The following is a 15788-nucleotide window of genomic DNA, read 5'->3' as shown; positions in this document are numbered from 1 at the left end:
TCATAGAAAACCATCTTATAGGACCATTCGTTCTACAGGACCGATTGAATGGAGAACGTTATTTGGAGTTCATTCAGAACGATTTGAATGGACTTTTGGAACATGTTCCATTGCAAACCCGAAGAGATATGTGGTTTATGCATGATGGCGCTCCTCTTCATTTTAGTTTGATTGTGCGTGACCATCCGAACCATATTTTCCACAATAGATGGATTGGTAGAGGTGGGCCATATTCATGGTCATCGCGGTCTCCGGATTTAAATCCATTGGATTTCTTTCTGTGGGGGCATCTAAAAAGCCTTGTTTATGCTACACCTATTCACACAAGAGATGCATTGTTGAATAGAATAACATTACATTGTGAAGCCATACGAAACGACCCTGGAATGCTATTTCAAGTACAGAGAGGGTGTCTTCGCAGACTAAGAAAATGTATAGAGACAGAAGGTGGTCATATCGAGCAGTTTCTGTAGCGGATTTTTCTTTTCTGTTTGCTCTTGAGGCTCTTGAGTTTCGTTAGTTAAACGTGTTTGCATTATAAAAATTCGTTATGAACATTTTACCTACCATTTCCATTTTCCTTAAAAACTAATATTTTCGAATAATGGTAGACATCTCAGGATAAATGTTGTTGAATTAACGTTATCATTATTATTTCTGCTTTGATAATTATTCATTTCAAATAATGGTGGACGAGCGGGTTTGATGTCGTCGAGTGAAACTACATTTTTATCAAGACTCGTTGCTCCGATCGACTTTCCACACGGGTACTTTTATTCATAAAATTGTCCAAGTAACCTTAATTTGTTGAAAAATATTGAAAAATATCTGTCATTTCAAAGTTTTGGGGTGTGGACCATCGGGGGTAGTCCGTTCCTGTCTTTGTAGCAAAACAACTGACTCCTGCATGAAAGCTCATCGAAGGAATTCATTTGTTTAGTCAATTACCAAAATTTGGATGATTTTGAATATTCACTTGAAAAGTTATCAAAGAAAAACATTTTTCATTTTGTAACTTCGAGGGCCCGTTACTTGGTAACGAAGGATTTTAGGAAAAAAAGTTATATGAAGTACTGGTGCACATACTGGTACACATATATATATATATATATATATATATATATATATATATATATTATATATATATATATATATTTATATATATATATATATATATATATATATTGCTATGAATTATGATGATGGAATTGATGATGATGGACAGTGTGTCGATGTTTTTCATTGTGAGTAGACGTGTTGTAGCATAGCTCCACAGAAAAGGCAAACAAACTATCAAAAAGTACAATAACAAATTGGAAAATCATCTTGCCATACAAGTAAGTGTTAAATTACAAGTTGTTAGTGTCATTTCAACTCTAAACTGCACGTACTAGTTAGAAGTTGCAACTATTTTTTCATCATGTCGAAAACTAGAACCAACAAGGAAGAGGACGAACTGCACACAACCATTAAAGCTGTAGTCAACAAACTTGTTTCATCTAACGAGTTTATAACACTCCTCTCCGATTCTATCATGGATGTAATCACAAAGAAGTATGATAAAGAAATAGATGTGCTCAAGTTTTGCGAAATCAAGAACATCAAATAATAACTCTAGTTGCTAACCAAGAATCATGTGATCGAATCCGAAGATCTAGAAATGTCATATTCTATGGCGTTCAAGAAAGTGACAATGAAAACTGCATGGACACTATCAATAATAAACTCAATATAAGACTTGATCTGATGAGTATTGATAATTGTTTCCGCATGAAAATTCCGGACAGAAACAATATTAAACCAATCATGACCCAGTTCTCTACGGTTTCTATTAAACAATTGGTATATAATAAAAAGAAGCTGTTGAAAGGAACGGGCATGGTAATTAGAGAAGATTTGTCTCCTGAAACACTGAAACTTTTTAAAGCGGCGGTGGAGAAAATTAAGAAAAATGGAAGATTATGGTCAAACAATGCAAATATATATGTCAAGTTAAATGACAAAGATATCATTAGTAAAATTAAGAAGTTAAGTGATATTGAAACTATGTGAAGTGAAATATTATTGCATTTTTCTTATTTCGTATTCAGATTATCTGCTCTATACAAACTTATTTACGATTCTTCTTATTTCTGTGGGACAGCGCAGTTTAGGTTACCATTTCAAATATTCAATTTTTTGTGGGTTATTTTGGTTTTGCTTTTTCATGCATTTATTTATTGGAATATCATTGAACAATATGTAATTATTAGAGTTAATTGTTTATAAATAAGTTGTTCGCCCTGAACCGCTGGTATATTTTTCTTTTTTTTGAACTTCATCTTGTCATTGTGATTGTAGCATTTTCAATTTTTTTATTTTTGCACAAATAATATCAAATAATCAATTGTTCTGGGCTAGTGCAGTTGGTCCGTGCCCACAGTGACTGTTAATTTTTTGTGGTTTGGAAGGTCTTACCTTGTTTTAAACTTCTACTTATTCAGTTGTAGAATATTAGAATTTTTTAGAATTGGAAATAGACTTTGACAGAATATTTGGGATAATTTAATAAATATTAATAAACAGGATGGATTATCTTAGTGTAGCTTGTTTAAACGTACGATCTTTGCTACCATCACTTCGTGACGTAAAAAATATACTACAGCAAAATGATTACGATGTTTTTTTGGTATGTGAGACATGGCTTTTTGATCATATGACTGATGAAGTCTTAAATATTGCAGATTATGTATTATACAGAGGAGACAGGAATGCTCGGGGTAGAGGTTTATGTGTTTATGTAAAAAATAAGTATCCTAGTGAATTGATTGTAAAGAATGATAAAAATAATTGGGAACAATTGTGTATTAAACTGACAATCCATAAACAAACATTTGGTATAGTTGTGATTTATAAACCACATGACCAAACAGCCAATGATTTTCTTGATGAATTTCTGACTTCGAGATTGGAATTCTTCAAATATCATTCAAATTGGATTCCGCTTGAGGCTTTGTAATTTAAATTGAGGATGATTAATACCTTATACAAGCTCAGCTTCCAGGGATGGCTCCTTTTGAAGTGGAAATGGTCTTTTTCCAAAAATTCAGAAATTCCGGTAAGTATCCTTCCTTTTTTCAATATGCAGGTACGTTTTTTTTTCCTTTTTTTTCATCAAGGATTTATGTTGATTGGTTGCAAAATAGGAATGGTATTTCAATTTATTGGGCTCTTCAAAAAATTTTCGTATAGCTTCTTCCCAAACACACTTTTTTCTCCTTTAATAATTCTCTCATGGTTACACAACAACTCTCTTATTTCCATGGCAATATTTTTTGAAATTTTTGAATTTCCGTACTTTTCACTATTTTCACTGCTTATATTTATGAACTATGTTACCCAATATACAATAATAATAATAATGATCAACTTTTATCACCTTTCTGTACATTCTGTTTTCAATTTGTATACTTTTGAATTCCAAATTCTTCATGTTCAAATTGTTAACACGTCCTTTTCAATTCATTCATCTGATTGGCTACTCTTTAGTTACACCTAAATCATGTACTGAGTGTTCTAATTATTTTTCAAATAACAAATTCTTATATCAGTGTTAACCAACTTTTTTCTTACAAATTTGTAATTTAAATCTGTTCCATTATATTCTATTATGTTTTATTAATTTATTTACTGTTTTCAGTGTACTTTTCCTGTTGATTGATGGTTTCCGGCTAGTTACGCTATTTGGAAATAATTTGAAATACACTAATACTGAAATGTAATAACTTGGAATATAAAAATAGGAACTTGAATCAAGGTAAAGTATCTGGCCTTCTAATAATAATGAACATCGAAGAATGAAACTTTGACTCCCCAAAACTTCCAACATTGAACTAAGAAAAATCAAAACTTTTAACAAAAACCTATCATAACAAATTCCCCCTAATTTATGTTCGAACTTTTGTAACTCATTATCAAAATTAAAACATAAATTATTATTTAACTATACCGGGTGTCCCACATTTTATGTGACAGGCAATATCTGGTTTGTTGAAGGAGATACACAAAAATGTTTCATACAAAAAATTTATGAGTTCATGAGAGCTATATTTTGATATAATTCTTAAATATACAGGGTGTTTGTGTAGGTGCTACAGACCAAAATTCCATTTTTTAAAATAGAATGCCCTTTATATCATTACATATTCAGATGCTACGTTAAATTCTCATATCATTTCATGTTTGGTTTTTGAAATTCGGTTACGGTGTTGTTGAGTTATTGCTTAAAATGTTATTCCTTATGGTATTTTTTTATTACTTAAGTCAGGAATCATTCTTTTGAAATAATTAAGTATGCCTAAAAATCCTCCTAATGTTTTCAAATTGTGTGGACTTACATATTGTTGTATTGTCTGTATTCTGTCAGGATCCATTTCTATTTCTTTGTCAGTTAGTTTGTATCGTAAATATGTTATTTCCTTTTGGAAAAATTGACATTTATTTAAATTAATTTTGAGTCCAGCATTGTCTAGTAATTGTAAAATTTTGTTTAAATGTTCTTTATGCGAGGTTTCGTCTTGTGAGTATATTAGTATGTCATCTATATAATGTAATGCAAAGTCTTTATATTTGTCTAATATTTTATGTAAAGCTCTTTCTAAAGCTGAGCAAGCAGATTGTAGACCATAAGGAACAACACAAAATCTATAAAATACTCCTTCTATACAAAAACCTGTGTAATTTCTTGATTTTTCATGAAGAGGAATCAACCAAAAACTATGTTTTAAATCAATTTTGGAGAAACATTAAGTATTTGTTATTTTGCCAAAAATAGTTTCAATATTTAGTGGAGACTCATATTGTGGAATGGTTAATTTATTTAATTCTCTAGCATCGAGACATAATCTTAGTTCACCATTCTTCTTAATTACAACAACTATTGGATTAATATAATTACTAGTAATTCTCTCTATTATTCCATTTTTCAACATTTCATCAATTTCTTGTTTTACTTGTTTTCTGTATTTATATGGAATAGGATAGTTCTTGGATTTGAATTTTTCTACTTCTTTAACTTTTATACTATGTATATATTCTTTTGCTACTCTCGATTCATTCGTACCTAATTAACATTTTATATTTACTTATTAATTCTTCTATATAATATTTATATTCATCATTACATTTATATTCATTATTTTTTTCTATTTCACATTCATCACTCACATTCATTCTTCCCATATATAGTTTTTTTGTTAAATTCTCTTCTGGAATCTTATTTTTAAATCCAATCCATTTACCATCTAATTCTATTCCTAATTTTTCATAATTAATCTTGGCTTTCAATTTTTCTAGTTGATCAGTACCTATAATTATATCAAATTTCATTTGTTGGACAATCATTAGTTGTAAATTAATTTTTTCCCTCTCAATTTCCACTTTGATATCAATATATTGATTAGTTTCTGCTAATTTTTTTCCATTTACTCCCATCAATGTAGTTTTTGGCATTTTTCAAATATTGTTCTTTAATTCTAAATTTTCTACTATACTTTCTATAATAAGTGATGCCTCTGATCCTGTATCAATTAGTATTTCAATTAATTTTTCTCCAATTTTCCCTTTTGAAGTTAATAAACCAAATAATTGTTCCTCATCAAAATTGTCAAGTTGTATAAATTCTATCGGGTGTTCATAATTGTGTTTAGCCTGCTCATTATTCCCTGGTCTTATGCAAAATCTTGTTGTTGACTTGATGTCGAAGGCTGTACCTCTTGTTTTCGATCATCTACCCTATCTACACTGTGTGCTCTTCTATTATAATTTACCATTCTTTCCCTATTATTACCAGGCGAAGAATTCCTCCTAACATGTCCCCTTTCATAAAATTGACCTTCTCTAGCCCTATTAATAGTTACATTATTATTATTTTCTCTATTATTATTGCTGTACCGTCTGTTTTCTCTATTATAATTATTTTTCATTTATTTTTTTTCACTGTAGTGTGCGCTGGTCAGGCCCTATCTCCCGAAGCCCCGATACATTCGGGAGGGCGCGCCAGCATTATCAACCAATGACCACTCCTCACACCGTGGGGTGAGTGATCATTGGGTCCGAGACTCATGTGCCCTGAGCAAGCGCAGTGAGCCATGAATGACAGCCTTCTGCATCTGTGCGGCTAAGATTTCTGCCTCAGTGCGGCAAGCCGGTATGATTTTAAGATTCGAGAGTAGAGAGGACATCATTCCACCAAGGACTCCAATAATCAGAACAACCATCTTGACAGAGTGATCTGGATAGAGTCTGCGGAGTTCGAAGAGAAAATCTCGATATTTCCTCCTCAGAAATTATTATCAGAAAATATTATTATTATTATAAGTTCTATTATTATTATTATGGTTATAGTTTCCTTGATAATTATTAAATTGCCTGTTATTATTATTATGGGTATTATTATTAAATCTTGGTCTATCCATGTTTTGTTGATATCTTTGATTTTCGTTTAATCTATTATTATTAGTATGTCACCTCTGTCTATCATTGTATCTATTATTATAATATTGGTTAGATGCATTATTATTAGAAAATGGTATTCGATTTGGCTCATTTTTCCTGCTTCTGTATGACAATGTTCTTTCCAGTGTTAATAAATAATCACATAGCCTATCCATATTTTTAATTTCATGCATGCTGATTACTTCAAATGTCTGCTGATGTAACCTACCATTTCCTCCTCTCTCATTCTGGGTTGGAGATATTGTGCAATAGCATACAGTTGTATAGCATAATTGTTATAATAATTTTGACTTCTATGCTCATCAAATTTGCCAAAATGTAATTTGTCCCTTACTTTGAGTTGTCTGTATCTGTAGAGTAGGGAGGGTGAGTGTAAGCCCACGCACTTAGGCCACATGTGACCCATTGTACATCCTCCCGAAGAGTTGTCCTCCTAGGTCGTCGTCCATCCTGTCCTTTCCAGGAAGGTGGACAGGTCGCTGGGAGACATCTCCTTTATATCGGCAGGTGTAGGCCAAGACTCGCCGAACGCACACTCTCTTATTGACGATAACTCCGGGCACTCGCACAGGCCATGCCTGACAGTCTCATCTTCCTGTTCACACATCCTGCATAGAGGTGTGTCCACTAGCCCCATATTATGTAGGTGTTTTCTTAGCTGACAGTGGCCAGTCAGAAATCCTACTGTAAGGCGTAGATTTTTCCTGGTCATCGCCAGATATTTCTTCGGCGCCAGCTTCCCAGGGTCGCCCAAGGTGATCCTGGCAAGATTACATCCTTTGATTTCATCCCATCTCTTTAAAGATTGAGCATGGGTGTAACATTTGACTAGTTCCGCAATTGTCGAAGTCATCAGGCCGTGGGTGCCACTTGGTCCTAAAATTCTTAGTCCAGCCGCTTCCTTGGCTAAAGAGTCGGCAATGCGATTACCTTTACTCCTTTCGTGCCCTTTAACCCACCTCAGGATAATGTTATTATCTACCGAGGCTTTGGCTAAATCTTAGTGGCACTCTAGTGCTAGCCCTGAAGTAACACGGTGTCTGTTCAAGGCTAATAGTGCTTGTCTGCTATCAGTGCAGATTGTTATGTTTTTGCCAGAAATTTTTTTCTTGGTTATTTCTTTTGTGGCGATTGAGATACCAGCCAGTTCTGTTTGGACCACGCTGGTATTTCTTCCCATTCCCCATTTAATCCTTAGGCTTAGTGATCTGGAGTACACTCCACATCCTGAACCTTCTTTGGTTTTTGAGCCATCTGTATCTTTGAGTTGTGCATTTTCCCCCCAATATTATCTAACGAATAAATCTTCAAAATTTTCAAATGTTTCTATGTTATTTTCTTGGCTATTAAACCAAATACACAGTTAATTGATTGAATGTTATCTGATAACATTTTTCATCTCTTCACCATTAATTTTGTTATCGATTTTATTTCTTAATATTTTGATGAAAAAAATAGGATGCAATTTTTTTATATTGCCTTCAAACTTATTGTTATATTGAATATTCTGGCATTGTCCTATATATCTGGTTTCTACTCTGGTTTTTATTCCATTTTCTTCCATTTCCCTAATTTTGCTTTCTAAGGTTTTAATTTTATTTTTATTCTCCTCATTTTTTTCATTAATGATTTCATTTGTATTGTTTTTATTAATTTATATTTTATCATTGACATATTTAATTTTCCCTAACTTTTCTTGGTTATTGTTTTTAATTTCATTTCTCACTTCCTTTATATTTTCACTATTTTTAAATATGGAGTTGTTAATGTCTACTATGTCTTGTTTAGTGTTTTTACAGAATTCTTCATTCTGTTGTTGTATTTTAATTTCAAAATCTTTGTATATTTGAGCCATTTCTTGTTTATTTTTGTCTAATTTTATTTACACCCTTTCTTCCAATCTGTCGATATTAGCTTTCACTCCTACCATGCTTTCCCTCATGCTTTCTTTCATTTCTTCTTTCACACACTCAATATTTTCTCTCATATCCCCCTTTACACTCTCAATCTTTTCTCTCATATCTTCTTTAACACTTTCTATATTTTGTTTTATCCCTTCAATATTCTTTCTCACATCCCCTTTTACACTTTCTATGTTCTCTTTCATATCTCCTTTTCACACTCTCAATATTCTCATTCATCTTCACCATGAATTGCATCAGCATTTTCATTTGGTTTTCCCCACTCAAATCTTGTACTCCACTACCTTCTCCTTGTTTTCCTCCAGTTTTCTTTCCATCTCTTAAATCCATTTTACTAATTTTTAAAACTTTTCTTTTAATTTGACTCTGTTTTTGCCCTTTCCAAATGTGCCTCACGTTGTTGGCGCCAATTGCTATGAATTATGATGATTGAATTGTGATTTAATTTTTTTTTTTTTGAATTTGATTTATTTTGGTTCTGATTCCAATTCAATGTCTTTGAAGTTTTGTGAAAGAGAAGAATTCTATGCTCCGGCAGATATTTATCTTACTTCAACGTCCTACCTCTATCCTCGAAGTTTGCTCAGCTCAGTCTGGTAGCTCATGCAGCTCTCTCTCAAGGTAGAATTCTTGGAAAGGGTTTTTCAAGAATTTTGTGTCTCTTAACTTTTATGAAAAATGAAAATTTTGCTTCAAAGTTTGAAATTTATAATAAATATAACAAATTCAGTAAATGGTTTGCAAGACAACTTGAACTTACCCTAAACTGCGCCAGATAACTTATCCTATATAAATATTCAAATAAATATCCAAGGTGTAGTAAATATTCTTAGAATATGTTCTGTGATGTTATAATACCTTCATACATAGCAATAGGCACAAAAAAACTCTGTGTTTCTTGAAGTGATGGAGTCTAACAATATTTACCCACAACTATGAATAATAATTCCAATTATTCAATGTTCAAATTATTAATTTAGTGAGTGCAAGAAAGTTCAATTATATACGTTTTGCGCACTTGAAAGTCCGATGTGAATGGAAACATGAATTTCTGACTTCGAGATTGGAATTCTTCAAATATCATTCAAATTGGATTTCGCTTAAGGCTTTGTAATTTAAATTGAGGATGATTAATACCTTATACATGCTCAGCTTCCAGGGATGGCTCCTTTTGAAGTGGAAATGAAATTTTTTCAAAAATTCAGAAATTCCAGTAAGTATCCTTCCATTTTTTAATGTAGGTATTTTTTTTCTTTTTTTTATCAAGGATTTATGTTGATTGGTTGCAAAATAGGACTGGTATTTCAATTTATTGGGCTCTTCAAAAAATTTTTGTGTAGCTTCTTCCCAAACACACTTTTTTCTCCTTTATTAATTCTCCCATGTAATGTAAATCTGTTCCATTATATTCTATTATGTTTTATTGATTTATTTACTGTTTTCAGTGTACTTTTCTTGTTGATTGATGGTTTCCGGTTAGTTACGCTGTTTGGAAATAATTTGAAATACACTAATACTGAAATGTAATAACTTGGATTATAAAAATAGGAACTTGAATCAAGGTAAAAAAGTATCTGGCCTTTTAATAATAATGAACATCGAAGAATGAAACTTTGACTTCCCAAAACTTCTAACATTGAACCAAGAAAAATCAAAACTTTTAACACAAACCTATATATACATATATATATATATATATATATATATATATATATATATATATATATTATATATATATATATATATAGACACGAAACACGTGTCTATGGTTTGCCACTTCCTTGAGTGCTATGTCCGATTAAAAAACTCCTTTATCTATATCAAGACACTCGATAACCTTCGTATTTATATCATTTCCTGGACCCGGATGTCACGCAGGTAGGTATAGCTTCCTCCGTGGTGATTTTGATAGTTCTCTTGTAAACACAAGATCTATTAAGTGAAACCACAAATGTGCGGCTGGCTCCTGCTGGTGGCTCCGTACATTTCTATTCATTTCTTCTGGTAACCAAGTGTTGCCCATCCTTACACTTGGCTGCACCATGCTGATGATGGGCCAAAAGCCCGAAACACGTGTCTATGGTTTGCCACTTCCTTGAGTGCTATGTCCGAATAAAAAACTCCTTCATCTATATCAAGACACTCGATAACCTTCGTATTTATATATATATATATAAATATATACATATATATATATATATTATATATATATATATATATATATATATATATATATATAAATACCCGGTACTGACGGTACTGACGATGCCCAATAGGCTGAAACACCTGTCTACCGGTGGCTCTTAAATTGAAATCAATACGGGAGTGATCAAAAAGTACCTATCTATTTATTTTTTTATTTTCATGGAATTATTTTCCGGCAGCTTGACTTCATTAACCTTTCCAGATTTCATATCATTTCTAGAAACATGTGGATTCGTCTTCCGATGGCATTTCAGGTTAGCTTCCCAAATTTCTGCTACCGCAGTTTTCGGTTGATTGGTCAAACCACCAACACGGACATACAAACTTGGTAAGTTGACTTGGGTGTCACACCAATAGGTAGTTCCACTTATGTTTCGCTTGCGTTTACGCAGCTATTTTTATCAGGTACTTTCTTGGTTTTTCTCATTTTGTCTTCAATCAATTATATATATGTATATATATATATATATATATATATATATATATATTATATATATATATATATATATATATATATATATATTATATATATATATATATATATATATATATATATATATACATATATAAATATATATATATATATATATATATATATATATATATATATATATATATATATATATATATATATATATACCGGGTGTCCCACATTTTATGTGACAGGCAATATCTGGTTTGTTGAAGGAGATACACAAAAATATTTCATACAAAAGTTTTAGGAGTTCATGAGAGCTATATTTTGATATAATTTTTAAATATACAAGGTGTTTGGTGTAGATGCTACGGACCAAAATTCCATTTTTTAAAATAGAACGCCCTGTATATCATTACATATTCAGATGCTACGTTAAATTCTGATATCATTTCATGTTTGGTTTTTGAAATTCGGTTACGGCGTTGTTGAGTTATTGCACTTTTCCTTAAATATAAAGTTTCAAAAAAACTTATTTACTCGTACACGAATCCAGTCTATATCTTTCATTAAATTGAACTAGACTACTACTGAACACAAACCATTATTCTCACCTCTACGATACGATATCGATATCAGTTGAATATAATATTGAAATTCTTGAGAATGTGACTAACTTGAGGGTGAATTGCTTTATATTGCACAATTTCATCAAGTAGCTTATGCTTGTTGATGTCATAGTAACAAATGTTGTTGAATTGTATCTACTTGTCAGTTCGATTCAGTGATTCTTTGCAAAACAGTAACTGTGTTTTTTGTGCGAAAACTCCAGTATGCCTTTCGCGTTTAGTCCAAGTGATTGCATTGATATGTTATTAATTTTTGGGGAATGTCAGAAAAACTGCCGTCAAGCACAACGTCTATACCAAGAACGTTTTCCAGACAGACCCATTCCGTCACGAATGACTTTTTCGAGAGTTGTAGAAAAATTGCGAACTGGGTCATTTCCTTCTACTATAAAGCATCGTCATCATACGAGATCTGTTAGAACTGAAGATTTAGAGATCAATGTGTTGGCTTATATTATTATTCATCCACATGTTTCTATCCGTACTCTTGCAGAAGAAGTCGGTGTGAGTAAATCTAATGTACAGAGAATTCTGAAAGAAAATAAATACCACCCATTCAAAATTCAGTTGGTACAAGGTTTGAAACCCACGGACTTTGAACGACGACTTGAATTCATTGCTTGTATTCAGGTAATATTACATGAAAGTACCATATTCAGTAACATATTCAGTCAAATTTTGTGGAGCGATGAATCGCGATTCCACAATAATGGAGTTGTGAATCGACATAACAGTCACTATTGGTCTCAAGAAAATCCCCACTGGGTCCGCGAAAGTAATTTTCAAACTACTTGGGGTATTAATGTATGGTGTGGATTGTTCAATGGCCGCATCATAGGACCTTACTTTTTCAATGAAAATCTCAATGGATATTTACATTTTCTAGAAAATGATTTGATCCAGTTGATGGAAGATATTCCCATAGCAGAACGACAAGGAATTTGGTGGCAACAAGATGGTGCTCCTCCTCACAATTCACAGGTTGTTACTGAATATCTGGATAAAACGTACCCAAATAGATGGATTGGTAATAAGGGTCCAATTCGGTTGCCGGCTCGTTCCCCAGATTTATCACCGCTTGATTTTTTCCTATAGGGTTATTTAAAAGATATTGTTTTCACTACTCCCCCTTTGAATGTGGATGATCTGAAAATGAAAATTCGACTAGCGTGCAGTGATATTACGCCTGATATTATGAGAGCGACTTGTACGAGAGAAGTGATTCGACGTTTCGAAGCCTGTATAATATCTAATGGGCATCACTTTGAACAATTTTTATGACTTATTTCTAGGTACCTACCATTCTTATGAAATGATTAGCAAGTTATATTATTTACATTGTTATTAATTGAAGATTTGTTTTCGAATACACCTTTTTCAATTTCGCAATTGTTTCATATTCAAAATGATTCCTGACTGAATTCCACAACTCAAAATTGAAACCATTACTTCGAACACCCAAAATTTTGACTAATTTTCATGTGATCTGATGCAGAGAGAATAATTGTATGAGATATTTTTAAAAATAATAGTTGTTCTCAAGACTTTACATTTCAAGCAATAACTAAACAACGCCGTAACCGAATTTCAAAAACCAAACATGAAATGATATCAGAATTCAACGTAGCATCTGAATATGTAATGATATACAGGGCGTTCTATTTAAAAAAATGGAATGGAAAAAAATGGAGCAAACCAGATATTGCCTGTCACATAAAATGTGGGACACCCGGTATACATACATATATATATATATATATATATATATATATATATATATATATATATATATATATATATATATATATATATATGTATGTATACATATATATATATATATACACACTTGGCTGCACCGCGCTGATGAGGCCAATAGCCAGAAACACGTGTCCGCGGTTTGCCCCTATTTTTTGAGTGTTGTGTCCACGAATTATTTCATTCTTGATTTGTATCATACACACTCGATAAAATCTCTATCTGTATTTATATCCTGGACCCGGATGTCACGCAGGTAGCTATAGCTGCCTACGTGGTCATGTTAGATGTAGCCTAGGAATTCTAGGTCTTCTAACTGAAACCACAAATGTGCGGTTGGCTTCTGTTGTTGACTCCGTGCGTATGTGTTGTTTCCTGCTTTCGGCAAACAAGTGTTGCCCATCTTCACACTTGGCTGCACCGCGCTGATGAGGCCAATAGCCAGAAACACGTGTCCGCGGTTTGCCCCTATTTTTTGAGTGTTGTGTCCACGAATTATTTCATTCTTGATTTGTATCATACACACTCGATAAAATCTCTATCTGTATTTATATCCTGGACCCGGATGTCACGCAGGTAGCTATAGCTGCCTACGTGGTCATGTTAGATGTAGCCTAGGAATTCTAGGTCTTCTAACTGAAACCACAAATGTGCGGTTGGCTTCTGTTGTTGACTCCGTGCGTATGTGTTGTTTCCTGCTTTCGGCAAACAAGTGTTGCCCATCTTCACACTTGGCTGCACCGCGCTGATGAGGCCAATAGCCAGAAACACGTGTCCGCGGTTTGCCCCTATTTTTTGAGTGTTGTGTCCACGAATTATTTCATTCTTGATATATATATATATATATATATATATATATATATATATATATATATATATATATATATATATATATATATATATATATATATGTTATAAAAATATAAAATTAGAAGAGTATTTATAATTTAATGAATTTGACTTTTGATTGTTATTCTGATAGTTCAAATAATTTGAAAATTTTCTGTGATATCCAAATTCTTAGTGCTCCGGCAGCATATTGAATTTTATCAAAACGATCCGAATGATAACATTCGTTTGATAAATAATATTATTCAACAATCACATCCTCAGGAGAGTCCACTGGATCAAGTAATCAATTTACTGCCTGCCGAGTTCAATTACTGAAATACCATTCAATGTTGTTAAAACCGGAAAATTCAATATTGATGTTCATGTAGGTATTTATAAATGAATAATAATGTGCATCAAACTGTAATGTGATATTAATGTATTGTGTACGTATATGTATTACTCTTTCTGAATTACTTTGATGAATATAAAATTGATAAAAATTTCATTCGTTTCATTTCTATTTTCCTAATCAATTACTTCAAAGAATAAAGCATGATGTGAATGAAAGGAATATCAGTTTGAAAAGAATCATCGTGGGTGCACAATGTCTAAAACAATAGATAAATTTGGTGAAGAAGTAAAGAAAATGGCATGGTAATGTCATTCGAGGTCCTCCCGGTAATGGATTCAAATTAATAATAGATGGTCATTATGACACGCAAAGAAAAATATTGAAAAATACAAGCGAACCAATTCTGTTAAGAATCTGTTTGAAATCTGTTTTTCCGTTAATCAGCTGTCGCCCACATATGAACGACAACTCTCAGAAGTTGAGAAACTTGTGCGAGCTAAGGACTAACGAGGTCTTACCTTTCACCGTGTGATTTCTAACACAGAGTGTCACAAGAGTGATTGTGTAACTGTATCATATCTTGAGGAAGAAATTAATGGAACAAATGAAGTCATACTTCTAGCCCTACAAGCTGCAATACAATCCACAATAGGTAATGTTGCTCGCGATGCACGTCAAGCATTTGACGATGAAACTGCGGAGGCTCGAATAACTCTGACTCGTAAATATGATAATCTTAAAAGTGATGTAGAAATAAAAATTTCTGACATTGCAGCATCTACAATGAAAAAATATGACGCTTTGGAACAGAGAGTTGTAGTTTTGGAGAAAAAACATAAACTTAGTTCACCAGATGGAACATTACTGTGGTATCTAGGAGTCGATATGAACCCAAATGTTAGAATAATAGAACCAGAACCGAAACCAACAGATGACGTAGTAATTGAACCAACATGATGAATTACTATACTTGAATCTTCATCTCTGCGCACACTCAGTTTCAAGCCCCACCTTCGAACCCGTTTCCAAAAGAGTGGAATGAAAAACCAAAAGTGTGCGTCTATCCAATGATGATTGCGGGGGCTATTGTGTACTACTTTTGCCAAATAGGTAGACCTAAGGAAACCATTAATCCATGCACTGGTATGTGCAATGATTGTGTGTCGCGGATTCAGCTGTCG

Source organism: Leptinotarsa decemlineata, unplaced genomic scaffold (genome assembly GCF_025532065.1).
Source record: "Leptinotarsa decemlineata unplaced genomic scaffold, Ldec_3_MD MMD2_tig00026369_RagTag_RagTag, whole genome shotgun sequence".
NCBI classification, from domain to species: Eukaryota; Metazoa; Arthropoda; class Insecta; order Coleoptera; family Chrysomelidae; genus Leptinotarsa; species Leptinotarsa decemlineata.
The sequence above is the reverse complement of the archived record's forward strand: the minus strand, read 5'-3'. Positions refer to the sequence as shown.